The sequence below is a fragment of the Lutra lutra genome, chromosome 3 (assembly GCF_902655055.1).
Source record: "Lutra lutra chromosome 3, mLutLut1.2, whole genome shotgun sequence".
Lineage (NCBI taxonomy): Eukaryota > Metazoa > Chordata > Mammalia > Carnivora > Mustelidae > Lutra > Lutra lutra.
The window spans coordinates 187,695,469-187,710,980 of NC_062280.1; the positions used below are offsets into that span (position 1 = coordinate 187,695,469).

At 45.4% G+C, this 15,512-nt stretch overlaps 1 protein-coding gene across 8 annotated transcripts in view; it reads left to right on the forward strand.

The window, feature by feature from the left end:
• The first annotated feature begins 4,176 nt into the window (after positions 1-4,176).
• The window catches only part of MBNL2 (muscleblind like splicing regulator 2), a 158,508-nt gene continuing 147,172 nt past the window's right edge, over positions 4,177-15,512 (forward strand). For 3 of the 8 annotated variants that reach the window (XM_047720260.1, XM_047720261.1, XM_047720264.1), the window contains exon 1: positions 4,177-4,398. The gene's annotated coding sequence lies outside the window, so the exon portion shown is untranslated. The remainder of the gene's footprint in view (positions 4,399-15,512) is intronic. The other 5 variants (XM_047720262.1, XM_047720265.1, XM_047720263.1 and 2 more) reach the window with 3 other exon arrangements.

A 15,512-nucleotide genomic window follows, 5' to 3' on the forward strand; every position in this document is an offset into this window, starting at 1 on the left:
GATGAAGACAAGACAGAAGAGCATGAGGACATGAAATTGGGACACAGCAGTGACGACAGGGAAACATCAATGAATTCAAAAGATAGGAATCTATAGGACATGGGAGTATTTGCATTTTGGTAGTGAGACAGAGGCCGGTGTCAAAAGATGGCGGCTCAATTCACTAACTTGGGAAATATAAGAGCAATATGTTTCAATAGAATAAAAAATAATTTTAGTTAGGGACAAGGTGAAAATGAGTTTTCTCTGGTCCATTCAAGTGATGAATTGGACATAGAGGTCCAGAGAAAGGGACAGAGTTATAGATCTTGAATTCATCAAGCTGGAGGAGATAATTGACAACTTCTGTTGGACAAATGTCTCTGGGTTTGATTCCTCTGGCCACCTTCTTTGACACAGTTCATCACCTTCTTGACACTTGTTCTCTTTGGTTTCTCACCAGTCTCCTTCCTATTTAGTATATCATGACTTAAATAAACATTAATTTTCTTTCCAAAGTTTCAAGGCTTCCACCATTGAGTTATAGACAGAAGGAGGAAGAGAAGAGGAAGAAGGGTCAGGGGAGACGGGGAGGAAGGGGAGCAGATGAGAAAAAGAAAAGCCCAGTTTGGATATGCAGTATGCTGTATTGATCAACTTATTAATTCAAAACACATATTTATTATTGAGCATCTCCTGTCATGTGCCAGGCACATACTAGGTTAGATGCTGGAGAAACAGTGGTAACTTCTGATGCTGGCTACCTGGTTGAGAAGATGGATCTTAAGTAATTAACCAAATAAGCGTCTCCCCATGCCCTATAAAAAGTGCTTTAAAGTAAACAACGTCTATAAAATCTCGCTACTCAAAGAGTAGTTCATGGACCAGAAGCAGCAGCATCACCTGGGAGCTTGTTAGCAACGCAGAATCTCTGTATCCACTCAAGAACCACTGAGATAGAATTTTAACAAGATCCCCGGGGGATTTGCATGCACATTAAATTTGAGAAGCCCTGCTCTGGAGTGCACAGGCTGGGAGAGAAAACAACAGGTGAGACCTAAACTCATCATGGGGGTCAGGGAAGGGTTCCCTGAAGAAAAGGCCTCTGATTAGGCTAGAGAGGTAGGCCAGGGCTGGATGATAACATGGGACCTGGTAGACCATGCTGAGAACTTTCATCTTGTTCCCCAGTCCACGCTGCCATAACAAAATGGTGTGTGGACTGAGTGGCTTAAACAACAGAAATGTACTTTCTCAGGATTCTGGAGGCTGGAAGTCTGAAATCGGGTGCAGTATGGTCAGATTTTGGTAATTGCCTGCTTCCAGGCTTGGAGATGACTGCCTTCGTGTTGTGTCCTCGCTTGGGTAAGAGAGAGAAAAGATCTCTCTTCCTGATATCTTTTCTTAGAAGGGCACTAATTCCAACATGAAGGCTCCACCCTGATGACCTGATTATCTCCCAAAGACCTCATCTCCAAATTCTGCCCCACTCAGGCTTAGGGTTTCAAGATAGGAATTTGGAGGAGGCACAGCTCAGTTCATAGCAAAGATTTTGAGCAGAGGACTGTAGAATAATCAGAATTCTACTTCTGGATTCTTATGTTTACTGATACGTAGACTGAAGGGGTCAAGAAAATATGCAGGAGGCCAGCTAAAAGTCTGTTTTCATAGTTACGGTTAAAGACAGCAATAGCTTGGATGGAACCGCATCGGTGGAAATGAGTGAAGTGAAACATTTCTAAATATCTAGGTGCCAAACCTGACAGGCTTTGATGATGGATTTCATATGGTGTTTGGGGAGAGAGGATCAAGAATGACTACAGGTTTTTGGCTCATGCAAATTGGATGGATAGGATACCAGTTCTTGAGATAGGAATCATAAAATCAGCAAGTGTACTCATGGCATGCTGCTAGATACTCTGGAAATGTAGAAACAGCAGTAAGAGTAGCCATTGTATAGTGCACATTGATCACGTGCCAGCCACTGTACAGATGTTTTAAGTACATTATCTTACTATACTGTACAAACCTTGGCTTCCAGGTGGAGAGATCAGCTCATCATTAGGAGTTTTAAGGTCTGGTAAAATGAACAGAGCAGCATGCTTTCAGAGAAGAAGAACGTCAGAGAAGAAAATGTGAACAGAGAAGCCATAACAGAGGAAAGAGGATGTAAGTTGAGGTCTAAAGGTTAGATCAGATGTTGTTAAGTGAAGCTCCTGGGAGTCAGGTCTGGGGATGGACTGCGGGAGCCAGGTTTCAGAGAAATAAGCATGACCCCATCAAAAAGTTCACTTAGGAAAACAGTATAGAAAAAGTTGAGTAGGAAGAGAGGGGCTGGATTATGAAAACCCTTGGAAGTCTGTCATTTGTATTTTGAAAAGAGAAGACTTTGAATATGAAAGGAACATGACTTTACACGACAGAAGACCTGTCTGGCAACAGGGAACCTGGAACATGGAAAAGCTTGGGAGCTTGGGTCCCAGAAGCCAACTTACGAGTATTTGTATTATTTAGGTAGCAGGTCAGAGTTCTGAACTAGCCTGGAGGAAAAAAAAATCAATGAGACCTCCTTTCATTGCATGAAGGTAGGAGAATGAGTCAAAGATGACTAAAATTTCAGGAATGAAATGAAGGATATGGTAGTAGCCTCATCATCTGAATCAGAGATCGGGAAGAGGAGATTCATAAACCTGTGATTGTCTGTTTGCAGGCAGTATGATATTAAGTATATCGATAGCTGTAAATAATCTGGTTGGTCACAGAGATTATTTAAAATTTCAGTAAAAATTATAGTAGGCAAAGGCCTTAAAGTTATATATGATGGATTTACATCAGGATGAAAACTGTCGTAATCTTCATTAGAAGTATAAAATTCAAGAGGGAATAGCTCATGATAGCCCTTATCGAAGACATAGCCTACACATCACATGAAACCTTGTGTTTCTAAACCACAGTCAGCAAAATCAAAGGAAACCACTACATTCCACCTCAACTCTTACTTCATTACAGAGACACGGAGCAGTTGCTCATAAACAATGGTGCATTGGTTCAAACTTTCAGTTGAATGGGGCTTTGTTCCTGCTTTGGTCTAGTCATGGAGTCAGGACACTTCATTTTTAAAATTCAAATGTTGTGTTTCAGTGGAAGGAAAACGTATGCTTTTTGTGTTTTCCAAATGCCGTATGGTTTTTGTTTGTTTGTTTGTTTAGAGCATGCAGAAGTACTGTTGACTGGGGGAAAAGTAAATGACCCATGCCAACCTTTCGTTTCTGTTTTCCTGCTTTATCTCGGGGAACTTCAGCACCTCTAGACAACCTTTGGCGACTGGCACCCGATGGTGCCCCTTGGATCTTGGATCGTGTGCCGTGTGCGTTCTGCTGTGACTATCTTCCTGTAATCACTACTTCATTAATGACAATATGGGCCCACGCGCAGTATTTATCAAATGGTACCTGAGGTCGCTTAGGATTAGGGGAAAGCACACCTAATCCTCTCAGGGGTGCCAGCCAACAGGACAAAAGGGTAATGTGTAGCTATCAGTTGTATTGTTCAGAATCCCCTAATTGAAGACCCCAGTGGTTGGAAAAACTTGGATGAAGGCTCTGCGAGCTCCAGCTAATTAGGCACTGCAGTTACCAGCTGTTCTTCAGGGAAGCTGCGTGCGAGGGGGTTAAGCATGTTTTGATTTCGAATACGCACCCGGGCTCACGCAGCCTCCCCCGCTAATGCAAATCAGCTGTAAAACGCCCTGCAAGGTATTCCCCCGCCCGGGGTCGACGTGCAGCGGTTTCTCCCCGAAAAACAAATCCATGCTTTGTCAACTGGGGGAGCATGACTTCAGTTTCCGGTACAAACCTGGATCCCTCCGGAATCTGCCGAGTTGGTATATTTCGAAAGTATTTGCAGGGCCGCCGCAAGCTCGGGGCCGGCCGCCTTCAAGGGTGTTTTCTCCAGCTACCACCCCTCCTCCCCCGTCGGCTCTGCCCATTACGTGCCACTTTGTGTCGGGGCTGCGATCGCTTTCCTCCGAGAGGGAAATTCCTCTTTCATCAGTATGGATGCACTGTTTCCACACACGGCCGGCGCGGTGTTGCTGTGTCAGTCACCCTATGGGGGCCGGCGGGCGGCGAGGAGGGCTGACGAGCCGGCCGCCGATTGGCCGCCCGCGGGGGGGCGGGGCCTGCCGGGAGGAAGGGCCGCCGCTTACAGCAACAGAGTTTAGACTGTCTTTGCTTCATCATCTGAAGGCAAAATTTTCCAGCTACGGCAGACGGCTCGCAGAGTACAATACCCAGGGAATGAGGACTATTTACATGGAAATTTCTGCCTCATGATGCCGCGGAGAAGCCTCGGCCGCCTGATTCTGCCAGATGTTCCCGGGGTTACTGTAAACGGAAAGAAGAGGCAGAGCTAAACAAGGTAAGAGAATCATCCCCCCACCCCCCCTCCTTTTTTTTTTTTTTTTTTTTGAATGTTTAAAGAGTTTGCTGCAGTATGCTGCATTCCATGTGTGTGGCTCCGGGAAGCCAGGGAAACCGGATTCCACTAATTCAAATGTGATACTTGCAGGGGACCTTGGAGTTTTACGTAACATTCTGATGGGAGGGAAAGAGATGGCAAAGCTTGAGTCGATGCCGCCTGTCTGGGGTGAGGCATAAAACGAGTTTTTATTCCAAGAGCAGATCTATTTATTCAACAGAAACCATTTGAATTCTTGGGAGCGATCTTGCTTTGCTTTGGGAGAGAGCGTTTACACCCTGCCGTCGTTAACTCCCGAATAAATAAAGTTTACGTGGCTCCCATTATTTAAAAACGGGCTTGTAATTCAGAAGGGAAAAAGAAAACTTCGCGGTAAATCATCATGCGTGGAAGGTTTAGCTAAGAAAAAAGGGGGGGTCTGTTTATTAGAAATGAGGGACCTGCCTCGCTCTGTATTGCGACGGCGTTGAGTTTCAAAAGCACATTTTGAACGAGCTAGCAAGAGGTAGCTTTCTGACAAGTTTTCGATACTGTAGTTCAATGTTTACATTTCTTTTTCTGGCATGTCTGAGCCTTTGTTTTCAGCTTAAAAGTGGAACCATTATATTCAAAAGTAAAGCTGGGTTAATAATGCTTACTGCAATTATCTGATCTTTATGCATTTTTAATGAGAACACACAGCCCGCAGAATAATTTAATGAGGGCAGGCTAGCTTTTAAAGCTGTGTCTCACTATGCTGAACCATATCAACTTTCTTGCCGAGAAGCAGCAGGGAGAAATGATGGAGATTTATTTTTAACACACTTGGCCCAAGAGAAGGAAATGATATATTTGTTAAAGAATTCTTTCTGCCCTTTTCCGTTTTAAATTTCTGCCAGGCATGAGGAAACTGTGCTTTTTTGTTAGGCCTCGGAAGCATGTGTTTACAATAAATGTGTAACATTTTTAGAATAGTTAGCAAGCACTGAAGCGAAGAAAAAAATCTGACTTGCCCGACTACTACCACGGTGAATGTTCTTCAAGAAACATCGCTGTCCTTTTAAAAGACAAAGGTTAAGTTCAAAGATATTTGTTAATTTGTTAATACATGAAATTGGGGGCTAATAAAGTAAAAAAGAGAGAGAGGAGGGCATGCTTCTCATCTTTCAGTAAGATTAAGTTTCTCCAGCTACCCTCCTGTCTTGTGAGAGGCAATTCAAATATTCATTTAAAGAAGGGCAATGCCACGTAGATTCTTCTAGACCCACTGTTTTCACTTTCAAGGAGAAGTGCAGGACACTAGCCCAGAACTTCTGACGTCATCCCCCAACTATTTCTGCTGTGTGTTCTTTTATTCAGGCTCGTGGAGAGGAATATTGCTTTATGTCCTGGCTAGGAACATTCTGACTCTCACTTAGCAGGTCTTGAGTTAGTCTTAAGCTATGTCTTCATAGCTTACCCCGGCCTTTCGAACCCCCCACCCAGTCTCCAACATAACTAGGGCATTTTCTCCTACCTGCCTCAGGTCGGGCGGGTCCGGGCAGGTTCTATGCAGGATTCTGGCTTCGCTGGCAGAAAGCTGCGGGGAGCAGAGCATGGCTTTGCTTCTGGCCCAACTTCCCCTTGGCACAGCCCAGTACTGCCACCTGGGTAGACAGTGCCTGTGTCCTCATTCCCAGTTCCCCTAGAGCCACTATTAGGGACCGAGGTTATGCCACCAACTCTCTGGCTGGTTGTGATGGTGGGAACAGCTGCTTTTATACAAAGGGCACCATGTCCTAGGGCAGATGGGCTGACGGAGGGGAAGGCCAGTCCTGCGGGCTGTAAATCCGTGTCACAGGTGGTAACCTTGGTCAAAGAGATCAGAAGAAGGTTAGTTTTTGTTTTGTTTTGTTTTGTTTCATTTTTACCACAGAGCCTTTTAAGAGAGAATTTACATCAGAACAGATGGGAGTTTTCGGGAGTTCCTGGTTCTAGTTGACGTTCCCTTTCGTGCTACTTGTGTAGCCTTAATAAGTAAGCACCCACCTCAGTCTCTCTTTCTCTTAATAGAACTGAGTAATACTTGCTACGCTTTCTTTCATAATTCTAGCATGTTGAGAGGCCTTGATCTTGTACCAAATAAAAAAAAAGTCGTTTGTCTCTTGCTACAAAGAGCTATTTAAAGTACAAAGGGATAAAACCTTTGTATTAACGAACTGTTGGCAAATGCCTTAGGGTATTAAGATAGTCATATTTCCAGAACCCTTCACTCTACTTTATGCTCATGTCCATTTTCTAGGGTTATTTTTCCTTAGACCAACAAACAAAATTTCCAAGGGGATCAGAGCGCCAGTGTTTGCATTTTCTCCATCGATCTGGTCTAATATACTAGAAGCTGTGCCAATCAGACTATTTCAGACATAGGCCTTGTAGTGCCCAAAGCATTTCGTGCTATTTTTGCCTTGACTTTGCATTAAATTTGTGAAAGTGGAATGAATAAGATGGAAAATAAGAGGAAATGAGGAAAATATGCTTGCAAAACATACCGGTTATGTAGCTTTACTGGTTAACAGCCTGCCTCCTCTCTGCTAGTTGTTTTAATTTGCTGTTGCTATGGTGAAAACAAATCAATATCACATGGCTACCAGCCAGTCCCGCGCTCAGGGAGCGCCATCGAAATTCAAGATCAGGTACTCGAGATTCCGAGCAAGAATTAGGAGAAGAGCATTTAGATTTGAGTTGAGAATTCCTGATGGTAGATGGACCAGGCTCAGTCTTGCGTGCATTTTCTCTCCCTTGCTTCCTGCACTTTCTTACCGATAACAAGAGATGGAAAGGAGGGCACAGTGATTTGTTTACATTTTCCGAAATGACAAAACATATCATCAGCGGAGAAGTAGGTTGCTAACATTGCAAGGGGGTTCTGATTAATGAATGGGGGCATGTGGGGCACAGGGTACATAGTTCAGGTGCCTTTAATATCTTCAGGTACAGCTGCACCTGAGAGCTGACAGGGTCAGAAGCAGTTACTTCCGGCTGCCGTGTCAGGCAGAGAAATCTGGCAGCTCTAGGGAGCAGGTGGGCAGTGGAGGCAAGGGGCATGGCAGAAGGGCGGGGAGTGTAAACCATCAACGCCAGCCAGGAACAAAGTCAAGGGGAAGCCATGCGTCCAGAGTCAGGCCAAGTGAGCCCGGAACCCCAGGGGCCAAGCAGAACAGGGTAAAGGGCACTTACCTAGGCCTAGCAAGGAAAGAGAGGAAGGGGGTGTGAAGAGAAACGAAGGGGTCATGCCTGCAGGCATCTTTTCTGGAATGGTCAGCTGAATCGGATGGGCAGAGATGCGCCTGGCCATGGGGAGCCAGGAACTAGATATTTCACGCTTCGGTTTCTCTTGGAAGAATGAGGCAGAAAGACTTATCTGGGTTTTGTAAATTAGTTAACAATACTGTGTTTCTCTCTCTCTCTCTCTCTTTTTCATTTTACTCAGCTCAGTGGTGTCTTATGTTTTATTTTTTAATGTATACAAACTGTGAGTTGCAGCCGTGGTAATACTCCTAGTAAGGAGTGCGAGGTGGTATCATGGCCGGTCCGCGTCAGGCCTGTGCCTCCCACAGCTCAGCATTGTTTGGCTGGGGCGAGTCCTGCCTCTGCTGCTGAGAGTGAAAACAGGTGTGAAAGGGAGAGCCCTAGGCTTTCTTCTGTGAACTTGCACCACAGGCCGGTGCACAGAGTTTCAGCGGGCCTCCTCCTCTTGGTGTGGCAGAAAGGCTTGGTAATAAAAGTGGACCCACCGACCTACCTTAGAGCTCTGACAAAGAACGCATTGTCTAGGAGATGCGAGGTCAGTATATTCCATCAATCAGTCAACAAGTGTTTATTAAACACCTCCTGGGTTCTTTTGGTTAGAACAAGTCAGTTACCTAACAACTGACTCAGTGTACGTGCAAAATAAAGGGCAGACAGAAATGATGCAAAATCGAAAGTTTCAAAGACTTCAATGATAAATTTACTGGCTCACGTTAATTTCATTGACTATCAGGCACTTATTGTAGGGTTCAGACAGTTCTTGGTGTTTGTGGGGGGAGAATAAAGGAAGGAATTTTGAGTTTTAAGTGTCTAAATATACTTTCTTCACCTCTGTTACATTTCTCGGCATAAATGCTGTTGAAGTAACATATAGAGATGTAAGAGGAACAGCAGACATATGAGAGTGCTCTGAAAAATCCCAAATATGAGGCTGTTGAGAGCAATCGCCCAGTCTCAGCCAGCCGAGATTCAGCCCCTAAGTGACTGGGGAACATGGACGAGTCATCTGAAAAGCCTTAAACACCAGTCACCAAAAGGAAATACTAGACCCTCTCCCACACTCCTGAGCCTCAGGGCACCTGGTGAGCCCCTGATGCAATTATCTTGCCATTCCCAATCCCAGCAAGGAAACCTGATTCCTGACTTTGGAGGATTAAACTTCCCCCACCTTTTTTCCCCCTTAAAAACAGTTGCTTAAAAAAAAAATTATTTCCCCTTTTAAACACAAAGTTTTGGCTTTGTTTTGTTTTTCCTTTTTACCCTAACATCTCTGTGTATTTTCTGAGTGTAGACCAGCTGCAAGGTTAGGGACCCAGCTTGGGGAGAGCCGAGAGGGCAGACCTATGGTGTAAATGAACCTGAAGAAGTCTTTTTAGTTATGAGTCTTGGCAGGCAGATGGGCAGTGCTAAGGTTTATGAGCGTCTATGCAAGCTGACTGTTGTAAGAGATTTGGGGGTGGTGAGCCCCCCTCCTCAGGGAGGAGGCAGGAAACAGCCGCAGCCGGCGAGGCAGGTCCTGGTTCTTAAGCATTTGCAATCCACAATCGGCAGGGAACAAGATACTTACAAATAAGATAAGAATAGGTCAGCACACAACTGTCCTCAGAAGGATAATTAACATACGTATACACTTTACAAAAGGGCTTTCACAGACATTATCTCAATTAACAGTTCAAAAACAGGGTTTTAAAAACCAGGAGCCTAATATTAGAGCACTAGGTAAAGCTCCTGGAAGAGATGAGTTATAACCTGGATTAAAAAAAAAAAAAAAGTTTATTTATTTATTTATTTTTTTTTAAAGATTTTATTTATTTATTTGACAGAGAGAAATCACAAGTAAGCAGAGAGGCAGGCAGAGAGAGAGGAGGAAGCAGGCTCCCTGCCGAGCAGAGAGCCCGATGCGGGGCTCGAACCCAGGACCTGGGATCATGACCTGAGCCGAAGGCAGCGGCTTAACCCACTGAGCCACCCAGGCGCCCCAAAAAAAAAGTTTATTTTTATTTTGTCTGTGGTTAGTTGACTTGAATTTTGAAGAGCAGGAAAAACTTCTGAGTGTCCCTGGTACATGTATGCACGTCGCTATCTCCTGTCCCTACAACTTTTCCTGGACAACCCATTATGACGAGTACTGGAGGCAGCCTAGTTGCCAAGCAGGGCAAGAAGAGAGGTTGATAGGCTTTGCGCCTCTCGGCTCTGACTGCTCAGAAGGCATCAGGGGACAGAACCTCTAGTGGCTTCACGCCCAGAGCCAGCCACACAGCAGCAAGGTGAATCTGGCTGTGGATGACAGGAAGGAGCTTCTAGAACATAAAGTTCATTAATGGTTGCAGATGGCTTGTAGACCTGGGAAAAACCAAAGTCAAGAACGAAACCAAAATTCAGACTATTCTATTCGCCCATGAGAGCATCTCATTGAGTCCGCTCATGCCTGGGGAGGCCTGTCATTTTTAAAAATCTCAGACATACCTGATATCATTTACATAATAATGCAAAAATGCTGGGTAATAATAATAATAGTAATGCCTTATGTGTATAAATCAGTTTTTAATCATCTCTTTTATGATCACAACACCCCCTCCTTTTGTCCCCTTTTTACAGAGTTCAGTTCACAGAAACTGAACTTGAGTGAGGTAAAGCTCTGTGTTAAAAAATGTCAGTAGCCAAAAACCAGAAAAGCTGGTCCTCAAAACTATGGGGGATCTGTGCACGTGATATTCCATGAGATAAAGCAGTCTTTAAGTGAAATCACCCTGCGGTCTGACTTGGAGTTTCTGGTTATCGATGTTGCATAGAGTGCATGAGCCCAACCCAAGGAATTTTGGAAAGACAGTCATGTTTTTAATTAAGATATTGAATTATTTTAAAAATCTATAAATTTCTGGCATCCTGGATGCAAGCTTCAATTAATCAACTAGAAAGCATTGGTGAAACATATATCAGTGATTTACTACTTATAACTTTAAATGCTCTGGTAGTTTGGGAAGGTAGAATTATCTGTGAAGATAACTTCATAGAAGAAGGGATGCTTCCTACAGCTTTGGATGGATATATTTTGTCCAGATCAGTGGTTCTAAAGTGCCATGTCTATACCCTAAGCCGAGGTAGGGCAAGGATATTCACTAGGGGAGGAATAGCTGAACTTGCATCTTATACATTATTTAACTCATCCTTTTAAAATGTCAATTTTCATATGTTTGGTAATGTATGTAACATATTAGTACTGTTAGGCAAGTATAACATTTATAAATAAGTAACAACCTGAAAACAGTTGTTCCTGCTCCAAAGTAGTTTTCTGATAGGGGGATATGTTCAAAAAAGTTGGAGAAGGCAGTCGTCAAAATCAGAGGTCCTCCCTAGAGGGAGAACAGCACGACTGAATGTGTGAAGCCAGTGTGGAAACTTGTCTTTGGAGAACAGGGATGAAATGTTGGGGAGCAGTGGGAGATAGGATTAGTGGGGAGGTCCGTAGACAGCAGACCTGAAGAGCTATGAGGAGTTTAATTATTTGTTACCTATAACATCATATCTAATGCTTTAACAGTGTTCAGTTATGCCCTATAAGGGAGAGGTGGAAGTTTGAAAATTCTAGGTATGATGTGGAAAGGGTTGAATTAGATTAGCAGCAGGAGGATGGAGGATAAAGGGCAAATCCAGAAGGTGTCTTGAAGGGAATGTAAGAAAAGCTAGTGAGAGCTTAGAAGAGCCAAAATGACACCAGTATTTCTTTTAGGAGAAATATCGATGGAACCCTAACAGAAATTTGGAGTAGTTAGGAAAAGGGACCAACCAATAGGAATGAGATGGAGGAGAGGAAGGAGGGGATGAATTTTGAGTTCTGGTCATGGTGCTTTAGCTAATGATGGGTCATCCAAGCGGGCTATCCCATAGACATTTGACAGTGGAGATGGAGAACAGCTTCAATACGAGGTTTCAAATGTAAATTGAGACATACCTATGTTGAAATCATAATTGAGGCCATGGATGCTCATAACCTTTAGGAGACAAGCACCTTGGTCATCACCAAGGATGAGCCATGGGGGGAGGACTGCCAGAGGCCTAGGAGGGAAGAAGAGCTGGCAAAGAATCAAGAAAGGAAATACCCACCAAGGAGCAAAATTGCCAGCCCCCACCCCAAAAATGAGTACCAAGACTTTTAAGCACCATACAGCAGTCTCTGTGGTTCCACAGGATGATAGAGCAGCCTCCCACACCTTATTATCCTACTGCACAAAGTTTACCCTCTCTGGCCCTTCGAAGGGAAATATTGGTTCACTGTAGTGGTGAGAGTCACAGATTATCGGAAGGAGAGCGCGCCTGGGTGGCTCAGTCAGTTAAGCGTCTGACTCTTGGTTTCAGTTCAGGTCATGATCTCAGGGTCATGGGATCAAACTTTGCATTGGGCTCTGCACTCACCTTGGAGTCTGCTTGTCTCTTTCCATCTGTTCCTCCTCCTCTCCTCTCTCTTAAATAAGTAAAATCTTAAAAGAATACTGGGTGGCTAAGGAGATCCTCACAGCTGTGTTTTTCATATATACAGTTGACTTTTTAAAAAGTAGGTTTTCAGTAATAACCACGAGAAGACACTTAAAACTAGCAATTATCAAGACTTCAGCATCTGTACCTTGAAATACACATTTTTGGGGTGGGGTTATTGGTTAGGAGGGGAATTCCAGAGTGATCGGAGATTTCCCTGGACTCTGGTCATCCTAGTCTCACAGACCCAGAGGTCCATTTGTTCTTGAATCTAGCAGGTCTCTGCTAAACCCAGCCATGAGGCCTGCTCAAGAAAATGAGAAAGCACTCAAAGTAGGCAAATGATGGTTGTCCTCATACCAGATCCTACAGCGTGTACACCGCAGAACCCTTCTCAAATTTCCACGTGCCATAATGTATCACCTGGAGATCTTATTAAAAATGTAGATTCTGATTGGGTGAATTTGGAATGGGGCCCGAGAGTGTGCATTTCTAATAAGCTCCCAGATGATGAACACGCTGTTCATCCACAAGGCTCTAGAACACAATGGCAGCTTTGCTAGCATTAGTGTAGATGGTAGCCAATGATTGGGTCTGGCATGGTTTTAAAGGAGGACTCCGCAGGGCTTGGGGCCAGGACCAACCTCCTCAACACAGTAAGCCTTTCCAGGCTGCTCAGGCTCAGGGTGGGGGTGAAGCTGAACGGACTTATCCACTGAGCCTTGCCCCAAAACCTCCATGGTCAAGGGCGAGAGGTAGGGACTTGCATGGCTTCCAGCAGTTCTGTGGCTATAGGCTGTGGGTCTGTGGATGTCCCCCTGTGCGCATGACAGCTGTCTTCTCTGTGGACAGAGACTCTTACCAATTCCCTGAGAGATGTGGTCACTGTCTCGAGGGAAGACTAGTGTTTACACGTCTGTTCCAGACGTCCTTCTCTCTTATGAAATCTATGTGTTCGAAACCAGCTTTAGACTGGTTTCCATGGATTAGTTCAGGGAACTCTGACAAGCTCATCGTCTCTCTTAATGGTGCAGATAATGCCATTTTCCGCTCATACTCTCCAAAGAACACGAAGAGTAGAGAAGAAGGGTTGTTATATGCAGTTAAAATTGCATTTGTTTCAAAATGCTGGTTTTCACATTTTGCAATAGCAATGAAGACAATTTTAGAAACGATGGCTGTCTAATGTGGCGGCTTCAGTGAAATGTCCAGGCCTGACTGGGGACAGCTTTATATGTCGATACAAGTCTTACACCTGGTTTTGTGTCCATCTGTCTCCCCTTCCTTGAACGCTTCATTTTCCTGTCTGTCCCACATGTGGCCCCACTTTCCTGGCCCAGGAGTAGAGCTAAACTGATTTAGAGGACGTCTTCCCTGCCCAGATGCCCACTGACTTCACACACAGATGGCCAGTGTTTTTAGGCATTTTTAATTTACCAATAATATTTTAGGAATGAAAGGAAACACGTGTCTATTGAGTTTGAGTGCCTACTGTATGCCAAGCGCTCTGCCGAAAGCTTCATGTACATGGACTCAGTTACGCCTTTCGATGAAGAACAGAAAGTCCAGGGAGGCTGAGTTACTCGCCAGGGTCCGCGAAAGCTGCCAGTGGCCTCCAGACACCCAGGCCTTTCCCAAGGTTGCTTCCTTTGGGGCTTTGCTATAGAGAAACTTCTCTGGCATCTGCACACACTGCTGGCCCAACTCCCTCAACGGTGAGGCAGGACACAAACAAGGAATGGCTGGCGTCCCCGTGCACGCCTGAGCTCAGTTTTAGTCAGGAGCTCCTCCTCACAAGGGGCCAGGATCAGTCACCGGGGATGGCTGGAGCTTTCTCTCCATTATTTGTTGTCATTAGTTGGCCGTTTCTTGACTCTTCACTCTCGTGTGTGTGTGTGTGTGTGTGTGTGTGTGTGTGTGTGTATAAGAAGCTTAAAGACCTAAAGATGTCATCTTCTGGCTACCTTAAATAGACACCATATGTAAGAGCCCATTATCGGCTGTGAGGCGATATGTGTGGTGCTGGGGCTTCGGGGCACCTTGTGAGAATTCTTCAAATTCCCATTTCCTGTCCACCGCCCTCCCTCCTCGCCTGTGGTGTTTTCTTGTACGCGTGTAGCCGCTGCCCCTCTGAGGCCAGGGGTGGCCGTCCCCAGCTCGCCTGCTGGGCCTGCTCCGGAGCTCGCCCACCATCTCCTCTCCCTCGCTCTGCTCTCCGTCCCTGGCCTCCCTGCTGAAGGGCACACATAGGGGCCCGCAGTTTCTGGGGTTCCCTTCACCCCTGGCCCTGAGCTGGCAGAAAGGTCTCTTTATTTGCCCCCTTAGGAAGCCCATCCTTCCAGCCCTAAAGTCTCAGCTTCCTGGCAGCCACCACAAAGACCATCCCCTCAGGAAACTAAACAAACCCTATCTCTAGTTTCTCGGTTTCTTTTCTTTTAAAGTTCCCTGTTGCAACTAGGCTGCAATTAAGCGTCAGGATCAAAGGGACTCGCTTGCCTCTGGGGCTGCAGGGACCCACGGACAGCTTTGGTCTCCTTAACTCCTTACTCCCCGGGAGCTGCGGCTCACCTGTACCTCGGTTCCTCTGGTGCTCAGGTGGCGGGATGGGGCGGGGGAGGGAGAGCTTGGGGAGCCACGTCAGAGCCCACAGAGGGGCCCCTCACACGCTCGAGGGCCAAACAGCGCCTCCTCCAGAGAGCCCCCCAACTGATAAAACCCATAAGCATGAGAGGCAAATCAGAGGGAATCCCAAATTGGGAGGAATTGGAGAGATTAGCTAGCACCGTGTGTGTTCACCCTCTCCCGCAGCCCGGGCCAGCAGGTCCTTGGAGCGGCTTCTCCACTTCCGTTGACTGGACAGTCACTACCTCAGGACGCTTATACACCACAATGTCTTATTGTAAAATTCATCCTTGTGCTGAAATGAGATGTGACTCCAGGGACTTTCACTCCTCAGCCCTCGTTTGGGTCTTCAGAGTGACCCAAATGCCTTGTCACATGTTAACCGATAGCAATCAAGCTTCCTCTGATGAGAGCGGTTGGTCACTCCCTTACTTAGGCTATAATATTTTTATTTATGCAACTTAGGACCCTCTGAGTTTCTCTTGTGGACCCATATTGTTATCCTACTTGAACTTTGAACCAGCAGAGATCAAGGGACGGGGGTGGGGCACTGAGCTCCCTGAGCTCTGTTCAGGCCTGAGCACAGCGGGGAAGAGCTGAGAGGTAGAGGTGAGGTGAGGAGGGACAGACACCTTCCCAGTGATGTGGAATGCTTGAAAAGTGTCTTCAGTCCCAACAATAGGCTGTAGATA